The sequence below is a fragment of the Carcharhinus amblyrhynchos genome, chromosome 8 (genome assembly GCF_965287045.1).
Source record: "Carcharhinus amblyrhynchos chromosome 8, sCarAmb.v2.hapA, whole genome shotgun sequence".
Taxonomy (NCBI): domain Eukaryota; kingdom Metazoa; phylum Chordata; class Chondrichthyes; order Carcharhiniformes; family Carcharhinidae; genus Carcharhinus; species Carcharhinus amblyrhynchos.
The window spans coordinates 107,841,731-107,861,291 of NC_137331.1; the positions used below are offsets into that span (position 1 = coordinate 107,841,731).

At 39.9% G+C, this 19,561-nt stretch overlaps 1 protein-coding gene across 5 annotated transcripts in view; it reads left to right on the forward strand.

Annotated features, from left to right (window-relative positions):
- LOC145346821 (protein tyrosine phosphatase type IVA 3-like) overlaps positions 1-19,561 on the forward strand; it is a 140,868-nt gene that overhangs the window by 61,173 nt on the left and 60,134 nt on the right. Inside the window, exon 1 of one of the 5 annotated variants that reach the window (XM_080194599.1) lies at positions 2,906-3,272. The exons of 2 other annotated variants lie outside the window; for them this stretch is intronic. The gene's annotated coding sequence lies outside the window, so the exon portion shown is untranslated. Of the gene's footprint in view, positions 1-2,905; positions 3,273-16,762; positions 16,886-19,561 lie in introns of those variants that run through there. 2 more of the 5 variants (XM_080194601.1, XM_080194602.1) reach the window with 2 other exon arrangements.

Here is a 19,561-nt window from a genome sequence, read left to right on the forward strand (position 1 = left end):
CGTGCTCAAAATTTGAAGAGCACCAGAGAGTTTCCAAGTTCTGATCTTCCTGTACAAATATGCCTGAAGTGGGTAGTCCATGAGCAGGATCTTTTGGATAGCTGAGTTTCCTGCACTGTCTCCTGAAGATTTGGCAAGGAATGCATTAGTGCTGATATCAGCTGCAGCACAACTATTTAACACCCCAGCAAGGTACTAATTGGCTCAGGGCCCCCACCTGAGGCAGTGGTTCCACCTTAGCCACCCAATGGCTCTAGTCCCAGCAGTAGCGATTTGAGCGATGGCCACTGATGGGACTGCCAGAGGAGCTCACGGAAGCCAGGCTGAAGGCAAGTCGGTTTTTGGCATGGTCTGGCTGGCCATGAGAGGAGTGAGTTGTTTGGGGTGTCTGGATTTACAGGCTGCGGGCCAAGGAGGGTTAAAGGGTTGGTGACCTTGTGGCAAGCAGTTTCCATTGGGCACAGTGCATCTGAAGAGGTACTGTACTTTGCCCTATGCCAGCCTCTGCAGCTAAAGCTGCCAGGCTCTTCCCTTGGGCCTCCCCTGTCAGAGTAAAATAGTAACAGGGGCAGGACCAGGCACCTTAAGGGCCTCACTAGGCCCAAGACCAAGCAGACTGCCTGGTATCTCTATTGCCCTCCGTAAAATAAGATGCACGTCTTAGGTGGGACCAACTTCCCCTTAATTCAAATTTCTGTCCCCTGACCTTCTACTATTCCGGACAGTATATTGCGCAACTTTACTGTCAATTATTTACGTCACTTTCTCCTCAGCCTTGCATAAGTGGGCAAATGCTGAACTTATTCTGGCGATATGTGTGCAACCTTGTTCATGCAGATAATACTTCTGAAGTGAGCAACAACCTTCAGGGTTTCGTCATTGATAGGTATTTGTAAATCTTGTAAAGGATTGAGCCTGGAACAATATTTGTTAGCAATTAATCCGGAAGTCTGTACTTTTTATTAGCAGTCCACAGTAATGTCGTGACAAGTTCACATTTTTGCTGATTGCTTCTTCTGCCTGTGAAACTCTCAAACATGTAATGAATTACTTAGGAGATTTTCTCTCGCATGGAGAAAATCTAAATGCAGAATTGCCATTACATACTCATCCAGGCTTGCAGAAAGTTGTATTAGGCCACAGGAAAGCTGAGACTTGCTCCTTGGTACATTGCAGGTTTTTAGAAAATATTCATTCTTAGGATCTGGATGTTAGTGGCAAAGTGTTTACTGATGCTAGTTGTCATCTTCTTAGAAATCATCGAAACCCTACAGTGCAGAAGGAGACCATTCGACCCAATCAAGTCTGCACTGACAACAATCCCACCTAGGCCCTATCCCTGCAACCCCACATATTTACCCAGCTAATTCATCTAACCTACGCACATCGGGACACTAAGGGGCAATTTAGCATGATCAAAACACCTAACCCACACATCTTTGGACTGTGAGAGGAAACCCACGCAGACACAGGGAGAACGTGCAAACGCCATACAGATAGTGACCCAAGCGAGGAATTGAACCCAGGTCCCTGGAGCTATAAGGCAGCAGTGCTAACCACTGTGTCATCCTGCTGCCCAAATTGTAGCAGTTTTATGCAATTGAGTGACTTGCTGGTCCCTTCATAGGATAGTTAAAAATCAGTAAAGTTGACATGGGCCTGAATTGGTAAAGATGGCTGGTCTCCTTTTGCTAAATGATGTTGAGCAATTTAACAGCTTTCTGAGCACCTTTGCATTGCAATTGTATCTGTGCAACTTATTTTAAGACAGCTCGAAACTACAATGCATTTGTTAGGATGTTATCAAATTTTTTTGAACGATTTTGAAACACTCGAAATATTAACTTCACTCAAATGCAGTGACTCCTTAAAGATGCTCTTGCTATCTTTGAGTTAGCTTTGATGTTTCCCAACTGAGCCAGCAGATGGAGTGGAGAAAAAGTGTCGAGTAGTTTTTGCCTCAAACCTGCAATCTGTGAACCAGTCTGAAGATTACAGCCATGTGAATGCCTAAAGTTAGGTTACATGAGTCAAATGAAGGGTTATGCATGTTTCAAATGTATTGCTTGTGTTCTGCTTAAAAGTTAAATTCTAAAAGGGAACATTGATGCATTCTACAGTGCAGGCTGCTGACAGGATTGTTGAAATGGAATGAAGAGTCACCTGAAGGGAGCCACCTCTCTTTTTTTCATGCCCTCTCAAGGATGACATGATTGACACTGGCAATTTTAGTATTTATTTGCAATCCCCATTTTTTCTGGCCTTGAACAAGCCTGCTTGCACCTTTGTTTGTTGACCTGTTGATACTAATTCCAGACATTGCTGGTGCACTGCACAGAAATGAAAGTCTTGTTTCATAACTTTAAGCACCCATGAAAGGATTTTTTTAAACGCCGCTGATTAAGCTATTGCCTCTGCTGTTGAATCTACTACGTTGAGGCGAGTGTGTTGCACTCAAGTGGTTCAGGCTCTTCTGAAAAAGAACGGGGAGATTATTCCCATCAGGAAGTTGTATGCTGAAAATAAAATTATGCTGGACTCTTCTTAAGTTGCTTCTAAATGCATGTTTGTTTCTCCACTAGTTAGCAGTTGATTAAATCCCAGGTTTCCTTTTGATGAATGACTTAGGCTGACTTAACCTACGTAGAGTTCCGTTCATTGTCCTCCCTATTTCTGTATTTATAAGAAATGGGGTGTAAACTTTTTTCTGATTTGTTGAATGACATGCTTCAGAACTTGTACTAAAATGAATAACATACTGTTCTGTTGAAGAGGGTTGGACTGCTCCAGGTGCTGGCATTAGCCCAGAGCAACTAGACCTTACAGATTTGTGCTACAGCCAATTGAATGACTGCTCAGTTCCCCACTGAGACGGCCTCTCAATTTTTTCTCTCTCCTTAAGCTGTCATTTGCAATTGCTAATTGGACACAGACTTTGCATAGGCAAACATTGACTTGCAGGAAATACATCGTTTGGGCTTTCTCTGAGAAGTGAGGGGAAAGTCCGAAGCATTCAAAAAGAACATCTTGCTGCAGCTGCACAGTGTGTTTCTGTCAGTTTTGGCTGACTTGCCAGATGAGGTATTTGTATGTTTCTTATGCGTGTATAATTTATCAAAAGTTTTTGAAAACTACGCTATTTGTGTTCAGACTGTCAAAGCAGAAATCTTTGGGAAGAATGTAAAACCTTCTTTGAGGGGAGACTCTCAAGAAGATGCCAACAGGATTTTACGGCTTTTAAGCAGGAAGTAACCACCACATTTTGCCACTCAGTAAGTTAATTTCTGTTCCTGTTTAAAAGACTTAGTTAAGTGTATTTTCTGATGGAGGTCTGTGTTGGGCTGGAGAATCTGTGAATTCTAATTCTCAGGGATTGAGCCCTTCAACGTGAAATGCTTGAGGGAACATGAGTATTTAAAATTGATGTTGGTAAACTATTAATCTAGTCTGGCTTGATGCTAAACTTGTCCAGGTTGTTACACCTCCCTATCTGCTGATTTACTAAATGTTAACAACTGTTTAATAATTCTTGCATCTTAGTGTGCATACTTAATAAATTTCTGTGGTTTTTTTTTCATTTCAACATTGGATGGAAGGAAAGAATAATTTGCACAAAAAATGTGCATGTTATCTCTGTATGCATTTATGTGTCACCATCTTAAAATATTTCCAAACTTAACCTACGGTATAAAACACTAAGCAAAGTTGCATAAAATATGACAGCAATCTCTCATATTCCATGGTCACCCTAAATTCATGTTAAATGAGATCCTGAGAAGATGGATATTACCTTTTAATGAAGAATGCAATTTTGGGTATAAAAGAGAGCTGTGCACTAATTCTCACATGCTAGCAACACGTTTTTGCAGCAGTTAGGTCAAGTTGTAATTACTGCTGCAAAAACATGTTGCTAGCAGTTATTACAACTTGACCTAACTGCTGCAAAAACGTGTTGCTAGCATGTGAGACTTAGTGCACACCTCTCTTCCATACCCAAAATTGCATTCTTCATTAAAAGGTAATATCCATCTTCTCAGGATCTCATTTAACATGAATTTAGGGTGACCATGGAAAGTGAGAGATTGCTGTCATATTTTATGCAACTTTGCTTAGTTGGTGTTTTATACAATACAACCAACTAGTATTGTAATACCTGTTGATTGTTGTCAAGTTTTCATTTATAATAAATCAGTGTTCACGCATAAAAACCAGATTGGAGATGGGGCTAGCAATTGCAAGATTTTAGATCAGTTATTTCAGAATTCATTGAAACTTAAACCAGTTGAGTAAAAGGGTATGTCAACATGGCTTCGGGATATTGCAACTTCTTAACTTTTAGTCAGACTATTTATTATGTACAACTTGCTGGTTCTTTGACAACAATATCATAGAAAATTAAAAATTTAAAAATGCAAGGTTGGCGATGGAGGGAAGCAGCTCGGTTGTGCTATTAGTTGTTCTTTCATCTCTGGATCCTGGGTTTAACACTAGTATAAAGATTGATTCCCTCTGCTGACTGAATGGAATCTTTTGTATGACATTAATTTGGACACGTCTGGTCCCCTAAACTTTATTTCTTTGTATATTCTTATAAATTATCAGAACTCTTTCAGAATGTTACATGCAGAGTGTCAAGACTAAGTGTAGATCTTGGGCCTGTGACATTAGTGGTCAAGTGACAATTGGAACATCCTGTCCAGATCTACTCCTAACATATATTCTGTCCTAAATATGTTTGATTTTATATTATTTATAGTTGAACATTTAAAATCAAAAAGTTTGGTATGAGAGTTGGTCGAAGTGTAGTTCTTTCTTTGAAATACAATCTGCGAAGTTAAAAGATAAGACATAGAAGTGTTAAGCTGTGGCTGCTGACCAGAGAATAAGTATAACAGTTTACTATAGCCACACTTCTAAAACCACATTAAGTATTGTACATTGTGGGAGGGACTAAATGATGCTGCAAAAATGCTGGTTAATAGGGTGTTACATTTACTGGAGGTAGGTAACCATTCATCTAAAACAGTCTTTTTCCCAGAATTGCAATATCTAATACTAAGGAGAATGCACTTAAGGTAATAAGAGGAAGGCTCAAAGGAGATGTGGGCGGGGTAAGTTGTTTTACATAGCACGTTCCAGACATCTACCACTATCAGTGGTAGTGGTGGAGGCAGACACCACAGGGGCGTTTAAGGGGCTTTTAGATAAGCACATGAATACACAAGGAACAGAGGGATATGGAGCAAGGGCAGGCAGAAGGCATTAGTTTAATTTGGCGTCATGTTCAACACACCACGCTGAGTCAAAGGGCCTGTTCTTGTACTGCACTGTTCTATGTCCTATAAAACATTGTCTAGGTGCTTTTATTTAGATGCATGAAGTATCCAGCATCCTTCAGCTTTATTTGATTTGGAGCTAGCACAAAATTTCAGCCACTGTTCTTTTTGAACCTTGATATCATATATTGTGGATGAGCCAACGTTATGTTCTGCAAAGCTGTCTGATTTCTTGTCCTTTCCATTGTCTATGATAGTAATTTTCTGTTTAAAGTACTTCTCGCTTTGACTTTTCTCTGGTTTATCAGATGCACCTTCTTGAGGACCATTAGGGATGGGCAGTAAATGCTGGCCTAGCCAGCGATGCCCACATTCCATGAATGTATTTTTAAAAAGATGGAATATTTAAAAATTCATTTATGATTTCAAATAAATTATAATGATGGAATTTATAATTCACGATAATACACAACACAATACCAAATGCATAAATTGCAATGGCAGTTGCTAGCACCTCTACGGGAAGTTTGGTTTCAGATAACTCAGAATGGCTTCTGGCAAAGTGATAATTTGCACAGGGGGAGTGGAATATCATTTCTAATTAATAGAGCATTGCCATCAGTGCAGTGCTGGATAACACACCGTTGACTGTATTGTGGAAATGTGGATCCAAAAGTGTGACACATGTAACAGGAACTAAGGTGCAATTTCTGTTCCAATTCTTTTATTTCCTTTTACTATCCTCCTCGGCAGATTTTTCAGAATATCTAGTGGAGTTTTTTTTTCCAATGTATCTATTTTCAAATTGCTAGAAATTCAGAGGGACACCAAGATCTCTGCCCTCAGGAACGCTTAAGTGTGTGCTGTCTAACCATCAAGGTGTGATGTGGAGGTGCCAGCGTTGGACTGGGGTAGGCACAGTAAGAAGTCTCACAACACCCAGGTTAAAGTCCAACAGGTTTATTTGGTGGCACAAGCTTTCAGAGCACTTTCCCTTCATCAGGTGAGTCAAATATCAGGGCTCACCTGATGAAGGAGCAGTGCTCTGAAAGCTCGTGCTACCTTTTGGATTTTAACCTGGTGTTGTGAGACGACTTACTGTGCCTAACCATCAAGGTGTTTAATTTGCATCTACGTAACTTTGCTGATAGTGAAGTAATCTTGGCAATCTAAATTGGAGCTTACTCACAAATTAAGCAATATCGCTAAGAACAGATAAATCCCAAGCTGTACAAAACACAAATTGAGACATATAAGCCCAGTAGGATCAAATTTCTCAGCTTCAAGAGCCAAATCTTGAGGACTCAGAGATATGTGGATTTTACAGGACAGAATCCAGGCATTCAGTCCATGCTAATGTATGCTCCACGGAGCCTACAAGATGCAACAGGGCTCCCCTGTTCTAATGTGAATCCATGCCCTTGTGTGTTTATTTTTAAATAATAAGCAAGATTTACCTTGAGCAGTAATACACCAGATTTGTCATATCTCAGAACAATTTATATACATCTGAAGTCATCTTGACTGTAGCGCTCTAGCTTCTTCTTCTGAACTTGTCACCTTTTACATCTTGGCCTTGATAATCTTTATATCTTCTCTATATCATGTGTATTTGGTTCTGACCATTGTACAATAATCAGTATAATCCTAAAATTCTTTGTACTCTGTATTCAAAGTATGTTGCCACAATTGTGTAGATATTAAGTGATGGTTATACAATCACTCCTAGATTTCTTTTGTTTTAAGCTCCTTCCTCCGATGCTGTCCTATTCATTGTATACTTGTGATGCTGGTTAATTGGTGTGAAAGCTTTACATTAATATTATTAATTTCAATTTAACAGTTACTTGTGGTAGAACCTGAACTCAAAATAGCTGATCTAATCCTATAACCTTAGATTGTTTTCAACTTGCATGCTGCAGTTTGTTCCCAATAAAGATTTCTTATCACTCGTAAGTGCTTTGCTATCCAGGTCAAGAGCCTGTAAGATGTCATCAGATTTTCATATTTCACCTTATCAAATGTCTTGCCATTTGACTTAATCATAACAATGGCATTTCTTGTTCACTATCTTCTATAAAATCACATTAAAGAGCTGAAATTTCTAGCTTTAACTTTCTTCTGGCCCTATTCATCAGTACTTGAAGGATCTTTATAATGTAACACATCAGACTGCATGATAGAGTTCAAATTCAATTGTTTTTGCCTTTTTGGAGATTGCAAGAAATATTAATTAATTCAGTCCTCTGGGATTTCTCAAATTTGTCCATTCCAACGTTTTGTAAATGTTTACTTTGTTCTGTGACTATTTGATCTGGGCCTTTGGCTTCATGATTTTACAACTTATTTTTGTTCTTGCTTTGTCTTTGGACTATTTTCCCTAAATTATTTGCTTTTTTTCTCATCTGCTTTCTTAATTCATATTATAATATTCAGTCCATCTTGTAAGTGCTTGATCCCTTTCCATGACAACTTTGTATCTGCCAGAGTATGGCATCAAGGAGCTCTGGTCATCTTCAGGGAAAACTCTCCACTGGTTGGAGTCATACCTGGCACAAAGGAAGTTGGTTGTGGAAGGTCATTCTCCTGAGTCCTAGGACATGGCCTTGAAGTTCCTGAAAGTAGTGCCCTAAGCCCAACTTCCTTCAGCTGCTTCATCAGTGACCTTCCCTCCATCACAAGGTCAAAAGTGGGCATATTCACGATTAGCTATTTGTGACTCCTCAGATACTGCAGTAGTCACATGGGCATATGCAGCAAGGCCTGGACAGTATTTGGGCTTGGGCTGATTATTAGCAAATACCAGTCACACCACCAGTGCAAGGTAATGACCATCTCCAACAAGAGATAACCCAACCATTTAGCCTTGACATTTAATGGATTACCAGCATTGAATACCCAACTGTTAACATCTTCGGTGTTACCATTAACCAGAAACTGAACTCAATCATCCACATAAAGAATTTGGCTTCAAGAGCTGGGAATTTTGTGGAGATTGCTTCTCCAAATCCTGTCCTCCCTCTGCAATGCACACATCAGCAGTGTGATGGAATACTGTCCACTTCAAGACATTTGACACATCAGGGAAATGCATCATGCTCAATTGGTCAACATTCACTTTCTCCATCTCTGATGCATGATGGCAGCAGTATACACTGTCTACAAGATGTAACTCAGCAGCTGGCTAAGGTTCTTTTGACAGAACCTTCCAAACCCATAACCACTTCCATCTAGAAGGACAAGGGCAACAGATACATGGAAACACTATATCACCTGCAGATTCTCCTACAAGCCACTCACCATTCTGACTTAGAAATATATTGCTATTCCTTCACAGTTGCTAGGTCAAAATCCTGAAAGTCCCTCCCTAATGACGTTGTGGGTCAACCCACAGTACAAGGATTGCAGCGTTTTCAAAAAGGCAGCTCACCACCACCTTAAGGGCAACTAAATGGGCGGTAAATTTTGGCCAGCCAGTGACGTCCATGTCCCACAATTGAATAAAAAGATTTGACAGCAGCACTTCAAGATGAGAGCTCACCACCACCTTTAGGGCAATTAAGGGTGGGCATTAAATGCTGGCCCAGCCAGCAATGCCAACAATGAAGGGAAAAAATTTATATATTGGAGATATTGAAGACTTCTCTGGATTATTGGTCAGGAGACTACAACTATAATAAGATATGCCAATTATACCATTCCTATTGTTGATTTCTATTGATAAGTGATGATTTGATATAGAAGGAGAATTGCCTTCTTTGTACTAGTATCCAGTCTCGACAGAATTCCCAGCTCTTGAAGCCACGTTATTTATATGGATGATTGAGTTATACATTAAGGCCATTTTAATCTCTATCTGGTCCCTGTAGAGTGTTACTGGAAAAAAAAATTGACTTGTGCACTGCTTGCTCCTATAGTTCTGCTGTAATGCTGCAAGCTTAGCATTAAAAATAAGTGGATACTTGAGGTTTATGGGGATCTGTAAAAATACTAATATCCAGTTGGATCTTCTGAGGTTACCAACTTTATGCCAGAGCGCCAAGTTAAAAGCAAATTTAAATAGCTCTGTGTAGGCTCGGAGATTCGAAAGATGAGGTTGTCCTTGTTGAATTTTATTCATGTCCAAGTTGCTAAGGGGCTGCATTGTGCTAAAGCAAGTCCATGTTTATTCAAAAAGGATTTGCAATGACGCAGATTACCTAGAAAAGTGTTGACTTTCATCTCATAACCAAATTTCAAAATCTTATTGAGGATGATTTATCAAATTTGAAAAAAAATGTCTACAGCACATAGGAGATTTAAACTGAGTTGTATAAAATTGAAAGGCCTAGGTAAAACAATTAACACATGGGAGTGTTCGTCATGTGTGCATGCTGTTTTGAATGATAAGGAGTTCTGTTTCAGTTTAGAGGATGAACAATTCTAAGAAAAAGAAAATGTAGACTTGGGGCTACGTGCAGAATGAAATCAGCTGCTGGAGTTGAACTTGCTGCCAAAAACCAAGCAAGAGAAATCATTTAGATTACTGCCTGCACTATTTTGTTCTAGTTGCCAGTCAACATGTTGCTAGTAAACAGTACTCTGAAGATTCCTCTTTCCAACAGTACTTTAAACCAATAGTTTACCCCTTATTGATGTATTCTTATTGCAGTTTTATTCTCTTTTGGATGAATCACCACAAATTGCTCAATCTATTTTGAGACCAATTTCAATTAGCACCAACTAAATGCCATCAGCAGACTTAATGTATTGAAATGGTTTGAATTAATGTAATCTTGGTTCATCCACTGCTTTACAAACGACATTGAAGGCAATCACATCACACAGCCCATGCTTTAGGGCATCGTATTCCAGATCCTTTCCGTTCTTTGGGTGGAAAAGTTTCTCCTCAACTATTTTATCCTTCTATTAATTACTTTAATCCCTGGTCATTGGCTCTCTGCTAGTGAAAACAGGTATCTTCTATCCACTCTACCTAGGCCCCTACACAAGTCTTTTTACATTTCTATGTATGCTTTTATGAATGCTTTAGATTTTTTTTCACTTTTGGTAACAGTTAGAATCTAGTGAAGATTAATGTAATGTAAGTATGCTGGCTGTATGGTTCCAATATGAATTCTGCTTGGACAACTTTGGTCCAGGTACCTAGGAAAAATCCACAGTGCATAACTGCCTCTAATAGACATTTCACTAGGGGCACAGTATAGCTGACGTGGGTGAATGGTGTTGAGATTAATTTTTGTTATGGGGAGTGTAGAGTAAAGCTTGTTACCTTAATGGTGCCACGTGTGAACTATGATTAACACTAGATTACTACAATGGGCAATCCTAATGTCATGCAGAAAAGTCTTATTTGATATCTCTTAACCATTCTTTCTGTTCCTTCCTTGACACCCCTCTCCAGCAAAGCCACACAATTGTCATATTTCACCCTGAGATGAGCTATAACACAATCGTACAACCCACATCTGCGCACACTCAGAATCACAGAAAAGGGGCATTTGTCTGATCTTTTCAGCACTGACTTTCCAAATAAGCATTATGACTTAGTGGCATTCCCCTGCCTTTTCCCTGTGGACCTGCAATTGGTTCCAGTCAAGTGATTTGAAAGAACAAAGAAAATTACAGCACAGGAACAGGCCCCTCAGCCCTCCAAGCCTGCACTGACCATGCTGCCCAACTGAACTAAAATCCCCTACTTTTCTGGGGTTCGTATCCCTCCATTCCCATTCTATTCATATATTATCTAATGCCCTCAAAATTGACTTGATTAGCCCTCAACATTAATTGCTCTACAATTGATGGCCATCTTTTCAGCTACCAAGGCCCCAAGTACTACAATTACTAATTTTCTCCTATAAGTCTGTCCTTAAAACCCATCACTTTTACCTACTGGTCTACTTCTATGTTGCTGATATCAAATTTGGTATCTGTAAAGTACTATGGGAATTTCTTTTTTGGTTTTTATTCACTCACAGGATGTTGGTGCTGTTGCCCATTTTTAATTGCCCTCAAGTGATGGTGAACTGCCAACTTGAACTTCTGTAGCCCTTGTGGTGTTAGAAAGAGAATTCTAGGTTTTTAATCCAAGAGCAGTGAAGGAACGGTGATGTTGATTCAAGTCAGGACTCTAGGGAGTTTCCAGTTGTTCCCATGTGTCTGCTACCCTTGTCTGTTAGGTGCTAAAGGTGTGCGTTTGGAAGGCAGTGTTGAAGGAGCCTTGGTGAGTTGCCGCCTTTCATATTGGATATGGTACACACTGCTGCCACTGTACATCGATGGTGCAGGAAGTGAATGTTTAAGGCGGTTGGATGGGATGCCAAACTAATGGGCTGCTTTGTCCTGGAAGTCAAGCTTCTAGAGTGTCGTTGGAGCTGTGTGCATTCAGGCAAGTGGAGACTAAAAATATTCTAATTACACCCCTTCTGCATAGATGGTGGATAGGCTTTGGGGAGTTGGGAGGTGAGTTACTTACACAGGATTCTTTGTCTCTGACCTGCTCTTGTAGCCACAGTATTTATATGTCTAGACCAGTTCAGTTTCTGGTCAATGGTAACCCCCAGAAAGTTGATGGGGGATTCTGTAATAGTAATTCCAGGGGAAGCAAATTAGATTCCCTTTTGTGGTGTGATTATTATTTACCAATTATGATGACCCATGTCTGAACATTGGGTCTTGCTGCATATGCCAGGAACTGCTTCAGTATCTGAGGAGTCGTGAATGGTGCTGAACAATGTGCAGACATACTTCTGATCTTATGGCCACTTCTGACCTTGTGATGGAGATAAGGTCATTGACGTAGCAGTGGAAGTTGGTTAGACCTAGGTCACTACCTTGAGGAACTTCTGCAACAGTGATCTGGGACTGACACGATTGTCCTCCAACAACCACAATCATCTTCCTCTGTACTACATATGACTCCAACCAGTGGAGAGTTTTCTCCCTGATTTCCAGTTTTTCTAGGGCTATGATCAATGGCAGGTGGTAATTGGCACTCCTCCATGTTGAACAGTACTTGGAGGAATCTCTGAAGATGGTAAGAGCACAAAATGTACTTTGGTTGCGGGACTTCAATGTCTATCACTTCTGGTCAAGTCCTCAAAGATGGCTGCGTACAGACTGGGCCTGCACTGGGTGTTCAGGGGACCAACAATAGGGAAAATCCTATGTAACCCTGTCCTCTCAAATCTACCTGCTGTAGATGCATCTGCCCTTGACAAAATAGTCAGGAGTGACACTGCCCACTAAGGATACTTGTCAACATGTTGTCATAGAGTTTTACAGCACAGAAAGAGGGACTTTGGCCCATTGTATCTGCATTGGCCATCAAGTACCTATCTATACTAAGCCCATTTTCCAGCACTTGATGGAAGCCTTGTATGTTATGGCATTTGGGTTCCAGCATTTACCACCCTTTCAGGCAGTGAGCTCCAGATTCCCATTGCCCTTTGGGTGAAAAAATTCTACACCCCGGAATATTGTGCACCCAGGTTCTGCCCTTCCCTCCATGTCTCTGCAATAGCAATAATATCATACTCCCATGTGTTAATCAATGCCCACATATTATTAGCCTTGTCTGTAAAACTCCTTGTATTAAAATAAATGCCATCAAGCCTTGCCATATTCTCTTGTGCCTTAACATGTCTATCTTTGATCTGCCTTCCAGACTGACTTGGTTTTTCGTCTATATTTAGCTGTGCATAACCCCCACTCTGCAACCCATCCTGCCATGTACAACTGAAGCATGGATTTTACTCCCTTTATTTGGGTCAGAATTGCATTAGACATTTTAATTATTTTCTGTTGTTCATGGCAGTGATTGGTATTCCTGAATGCTGAGTCTCTTTAAGACTATCACTATTTCCAGCTTTTCAATATTTAGAAATACTATGTTCTAACATCATTAGGCTCAAAATGGATGAGCTCATGTTTGCTATCCATTTGCCACAGCTTTGCCTATTTGCTGAATCTTGTCAATATCTCTTGTAATTTTACACTTCCAATCAGCATAACCACTGGCAAATTTAGATATGTGGCTTTCTATCCCATCTAAGTCGGTAATGCAGTAAATCGTTGAGATGCCAATGCAGACGTTTGCAGGATACTTCAGATGGTTTCCACAATTAACAAGCTCATCAAAATTAAGACAACAGCAGCAAAAGCTGGGAAATGCATTGGTCAGTTGCCTTTGTTAAAGAGCAAAAATGTTTATTTAAGGTGAAACCTTTATATAAAAGTTGGTGTTTGGCATGCCAGAGCTGAATTCATCTGCACAATTCCCAAGTTGCGCCATATGGGGAGGAGCTGAACAGAGACCAGATGCTTCCCACAAGTAACTGGGGGAAGACTGAAGGGAGTCCACAAAGCCATTCTCATGCATATCCTAGAGGTCAGACTGTATCGTATTAAATAGCCTGGGAACAGGTCACCAAAAACGCATTGCAATCAAAGTGATTGACAGTAAAGTTAAAGGTGGTAATTTAAACTACCTGATGATGCTTTGAGTCAAGTTTATTTATGCGCTCAAGGGTATGCTATGAGAATTCAGTGATTTGAGTTACAGCTTTACAAGTTATTGACAGTCACCCAACGTCTTGTGTGTAATCTGTTTAATCCAGAAAGAAAGTGGTTACATTGACCTCCCTCTGTATCCATTTGTTGTTATGATGTATATAACAAAGTTAGTTTAACCATAAACAGTATCTGACCCATTGTTCCTGTGAGCTGCTGACGGTGCAAAGTATTTTGGTTCTCTTTAACAACAGTGCTCTACTCAACAAACAAGTGGCTGTGGAAAATTATTGAATTTATTTATACGATTACTATAAAGTAACAACGTTTTAAAAAGGACTTATTTTAGAAATCCACCTGTTTTTGACGATGAAAAAGGTATAGATCATTTAACAGAAGTTAGAATAGGTGCACTGCATGTACAAAAAATTATAACTTCAAGGCTTAAAGTACTTAAAGTATTGTTTTGTATAGGTCTGCCTAGCCTATAATTTTGAAAATCAAAGTCCAATATTCTACTCTGTAGCTTCATCAAAAAGCTCAAGTGTCCTTTCTACAATGCTGTTCATGGATCAGTAATTTCACATTAGATAATGACTGGATAGACTGTCATTGCGTGTTTGGATCTGTTCAAAAGCTTGAACCTTAAGGCAAGGCTGAAAGAAATGTAAGAACATTTTTGAGCCTAGATAGCATGCTACTACTCCTCGTGCTCTTTGTAAATTTAGGTATGTGTGGTATGGACAGGGGACAGATGTGCGATAATTTCTCCCTTTCCCACCACTCGACAATAGCCATACAGTTGTAACTGTTAGTTCCAAAAGTGATTTGTATCATCCTGATGCAATGTAAGGTTCTCCAAAAAGAATTCACATTTTAATCATCATAGAAACCATAGAAATCCCACAGTGCAGAAGGAGGCCATTCGGCCCATGAAGTCTGCGCCGACAACAATCCCACTCCAGCCCTGTCCCTACAAGCCCACGTATTTATCCCACTAATCCCTCTCACCTACACATCCCGAGGCACAAGGGGGCAATTTGGCATGGCTAGTCAACCTAACCTGCACATCTTTGGAGACAGCATTTCCAAGAGATATGAGTTAGTCCGTCTGCAGAATCTATGAAACATGTCACCTGGTCTTCTGTCCATTTTGTCATGGCAACTTGTCAATTTTCTGTACTGCCCTTTTACTTTTGTGTCCACCGTCCTAATATATATTAGGACATGGGTCATTTGATGCTGCCATAACTGTGTGAGAGAGCTGCCATCTGTATTTACCTACATAATGCTGCTCATCTCTGCCCTGCTGATATGTTACTTCGGGACTGAACTATTTCAATGTTCTTCCTCCATGTTTTACTCTCCTCAGATTTCTGCCTGTGTCCTATTTGCACATGATTCTGATAACCTATCATGTACTTTGATTCCCTGTTAGACAACATCTCCATTTTGAAATTTTCATCTGTTTTCATATCCCTCTGTGACCTCACCCCTCCCGGATTGTAACCTCCTCCAGCCCTGCAATGTTCTGAGCAAATGGCACTCCTCCAATTCACGCGTCTTGAACATTCTTGACATTAATCTCTTTGGTGGCTATGTTTTGAGTTGTCCAGGTCTTAACCTCCATAATGTCCCCCATGAGTCTCTCCATCTCTTTGCTTCTTTGAGATGCTGTTTTGTCAATTTTTATTTAACTCTGCAGTCAAGTACCTTGAAATAGTTTGCTACATTAATGGTATCATACAAATGCATGTTGTAGCAACAGACATAGCTACAACATTAGAAGATCTGCAAACCAAATGCTGTCTAATGGACAAATAAAAGTGTAAAACTTGACTGCTTCAGTTTTTAAAAACTGAAACCAGAAATAACAAAATGAATACGCTTTCAAGTTCTGAAAAATTTGCTGTTGATTTCAACAGAATGAATGGAATTTTCCCATCCTGCCCACCACAGGAATCTTAACAGTCAGGACAGGACCATACAAAGATCCGTTGACCGTGGGTGGGAATTTCCAGTCTTGGGGCGAGCGCAGCCAATGCAATGTTTTGTGAAACTTTTTCACCATTCTTTCTTGTATCATATAAATTGAATAAATATAGTGTATGGTAGGCGGTCTCATCTGTTCACTGTGGAATCAAATTGAATATTAACTTCAAGGCGTAAACTAGGGAAAAGTGCCAATGTCAGCCTGAGCTATAACCCTTGTGCCTTCACAGGGCTGTGCTGTTGCAGTTTTCACAGCTGTAATCAGCACAGAATCTGTTATTGGAAATGATCTTCAACCATTTGTTAATTTTTCGCAGTATAAAAACTATTGAAAAAGTTGAGACGTTGAATGAAGTGTAACTGAATTTTTGATGACGTACTAAGTCACCATTTCTGCTAAACAACCTCTTGACCTAATAGACTGATTCTAGAAGTTCAGCATCTTGTTTTCTCCACTCTGTGACAAAAAAACAGGAGATTTTTTAAAAAGTTTATTATGTTTCTGCTTCTACTTTAATCCATGTATACTTTGCAATCTTAATTAATTCAGTGTTTCTTACTTCCTGCTTTGCTGACTGTGAGAGTTCAGCAATCTGGTTGGCTGTTCAGCCTGCTTGATGATTTATTTCATTATTACTGAGTGCCAGCTATCCTCAATAACTGGCACAAGAATGGGATCAATGTCAGATTGGAGTATGTCAATGCCACTACATCTTTACTGCAGTGAAAATTGTTCTGTTCACTGAGTGCAAAATCTGGACCATTATATTCCTGCAAAGCAAGATTGTTAATGCTGTTGTTATGACTGACGGTAAAGTGGAATGTATTCAATTGGTTGGCTCAATCCCCCGTGAATTGGTGGTAGTGTGGTTGCTAAGGAAACACTTGTTTTAGTGTGTGGTTTCCTGTAGTGCAGCTGAAAAGGAAACAGCTGTCGGAGTTTAAGCAGTTACTGAGTACTGCAGAGGAAACTACAATAATTCAGTTAAGATCATTTTGATGGGTGTTTATCATGCTGACTGAACATTGTAACCCATGTTATAAAGGAACATTTATGCAGCTGAGCAGACTTGGTGCAAAATGAGGTGAACTTTCGACCAACGCAAGTGAGGATTTATTTCTTTTTGTTGCTGTCCTCAGTCTTCTCCTTCAGCAGCTCTTTGTTTGGAGTGTTAGTGTTTTTGCAACTGTAGCATGCTTCTCTTGGCTTTGCATTTTATTTAACAGACAAGTAATCTTTCCAAAAGATTGATAAGGTTGTAACAGCCTCTAGAATCGTGCCTAAACAGAAGTGTTCCTGCTTAAAAGCCTAGAATTATTGACATTTGAAATGAATTCCCCAGATAAAGCCATTCCTATCTAGCTGATTTCTCAAGGAATGCTGAATATCTGAGGAACAGGATTCTAGCAATATACATAGATAGAGATGGACCAACGTTGTTTGCAAAATACTGCTTCTTGCACAATTGGGCTGACAAAATGTTGGTAATTACTTCAAGAAGGGAAATGAATGTGATCTGTCTGTTGTGGAGGTATTCCTTTTTATTCCATAGTGCGATGTTTTCAAGCTGACTCAGGAAAATAAGTGCTCTGCTCACAGGCTTAATTTTGTAGGACCTGGGAAATCAGTAGGAAGGGTTGAGAACATAGTTTGCTCTTGTGCTGCTTGTTATTCAGATCACTCTCTCCTTGATCCCCGTGGTAGGAGGCACGCGCACCAATGTTTGCAAGGTTATTGTATGATGTTTTTCAGTAGTCCTGGGGAAGGGGGTATTGGAACAGATAGTGTGCATATAAATTTCAGATTAGTAGTTGATGTGCATACCTTTATTATGACACTTGTGCAACTAAATCACCAGGAGTTTCAACCACAAGCATTTAAATTGAATAATCATTAAGCTGCAGATCTAAAGAGTTGTAAATTTGGTGTTTCATGTTTGTTTGTGTGTGTATATTATCATTGACTTTAGCAGCAGCAGTGTAGTATAAATGAAATGGCACTGGTGTCCCAACCAGATGGTAACCTTGAGGGATGTTTGTTTTATTTCCCTTTGTGTCAGTGCAGTAGTGTGAGGAGTAATGGGGTTACATGACCTAGAATTTACTGAAAGTTTACATTGTAGTAGCTATAACTCTGTAGCCTACTCCTTTTACTGTTGATGTAAACGTTACATTAAAATATGGTGGAAGTGAGTCACTCTAATTATTACACTGTGCCAAAATATCCTGAACTATTTTTCCCTTGTCTGCTTAAACCCTAACTCTCTCAATTTAAAGTTTATTATTTTGACTCCTTGAAGACAGTGGCAATAGTGGAGTTCCTTGTTTTTGCGCTTGTTGTCTGACTGTAGTTGGACATGTTCATTAAGGAGCACCCTATGGTCACCAAGTTGTAATGCTTAGATAATAGATTAAACTTCTAAATAAACTATAGTATTTTCAAAACTTTTTTGAACCATGTTGCAACGATTCACTTTTCTCAAAACAAAATTACTTGTTTCTTGCTGAAGAAAATTAGTGAAATCAACTTCAACTATTCAAAAGATACATGCCATCTCCTTATCCTGCCTTTTGTTTGATGTTGCCCTTTATCACTTCTCAAAGTGAGATAACATTTAAAATAGAAGCAGGAGCAGGCCATTTGGCCTTTGGTCTGTTCCACCCTCCAATATGCTTACAGCTCATCGTCTATTTCAACGCCATATTCCCACACTCTCCTCATATCGCTTGACACCTTTTAGCGTCTAGAAATCTGCTTCTTAAATATTTTCTGTCATTGAGAATTCCACATTATCTGAATGAAGAGGTTTCTCTTTTTGTATCAGTCCTAAATGGCCCACCCCATATGAGACCGCGATCCCTTATTCTAAAGCACCCCCCACCCTCCACCCAACCCCAGCCAAATGAAACATCATCCCTGCATCCAGTCTATCCAGCCCCGTCAGAATTTTATACATGTTAATGAGAATCCCCTTCATTCTTCTAAACTCCAGTGAACGCAGGCCTAGTCAATTAAATCTTTCTTCATATGAGATGATGAGACAGAGTACAGGAATGAGAGAGAGAGTCTGGTGAACTGGTGCTGGCAACAATAATCTCTCCCTCAGTGTCAACAAAACAGGAGGTTGTCATCGACCTCAGGAAGCCTAAAGGAGAACATGCTTTCTGCATCAATGGGGACAAAGTAGAAAGGGTTGAGAACTTCAAGTTTCTAGGTGTCCAGATCACCAACAACCTGCCAAGACGCTATAGTTAAGAAAGCCCACCATTGCCTCTACTTTCTCAGAAGACTAAGGAAATTTGGCATTTCAGCTACTACTCTCACCAACTTTTAAAGATGCACCAGAGAAAGAATTCTTTCTGGTTGTATCACAGCTTGGAATGGCTCCTGTTCTGCCCAAGACCACAAGGAACGACAAAAGGTCGTGAATATAGCTCAATCCATCACCCAAACCAGCCTCCCATCCACTAATTCCGTCTACACTTCCTGCTGCCTCGGCAAAGCAGCCAGCATAATTACAGACATTCTCTCTTCCACCTTCTTCCTTTTGGAAAAAGATACAAAAATCTGAGGTCACGTACCAACTGACTCCAAGAATAGCTTCTTCCCTGCTGCTGTCAAACTTTTGAATGGACTTACCTTGCATTAAGTTGATCTTTCTCTACACCCTAGCTGTGACTGGTAACGCTACGTTCTGCACATTCTTTACTTATCTATGAACAATGTTTTGTCTGGTTAGCATGCAAGAAACAATACTTTTCACTGTATGTTAATACATGTG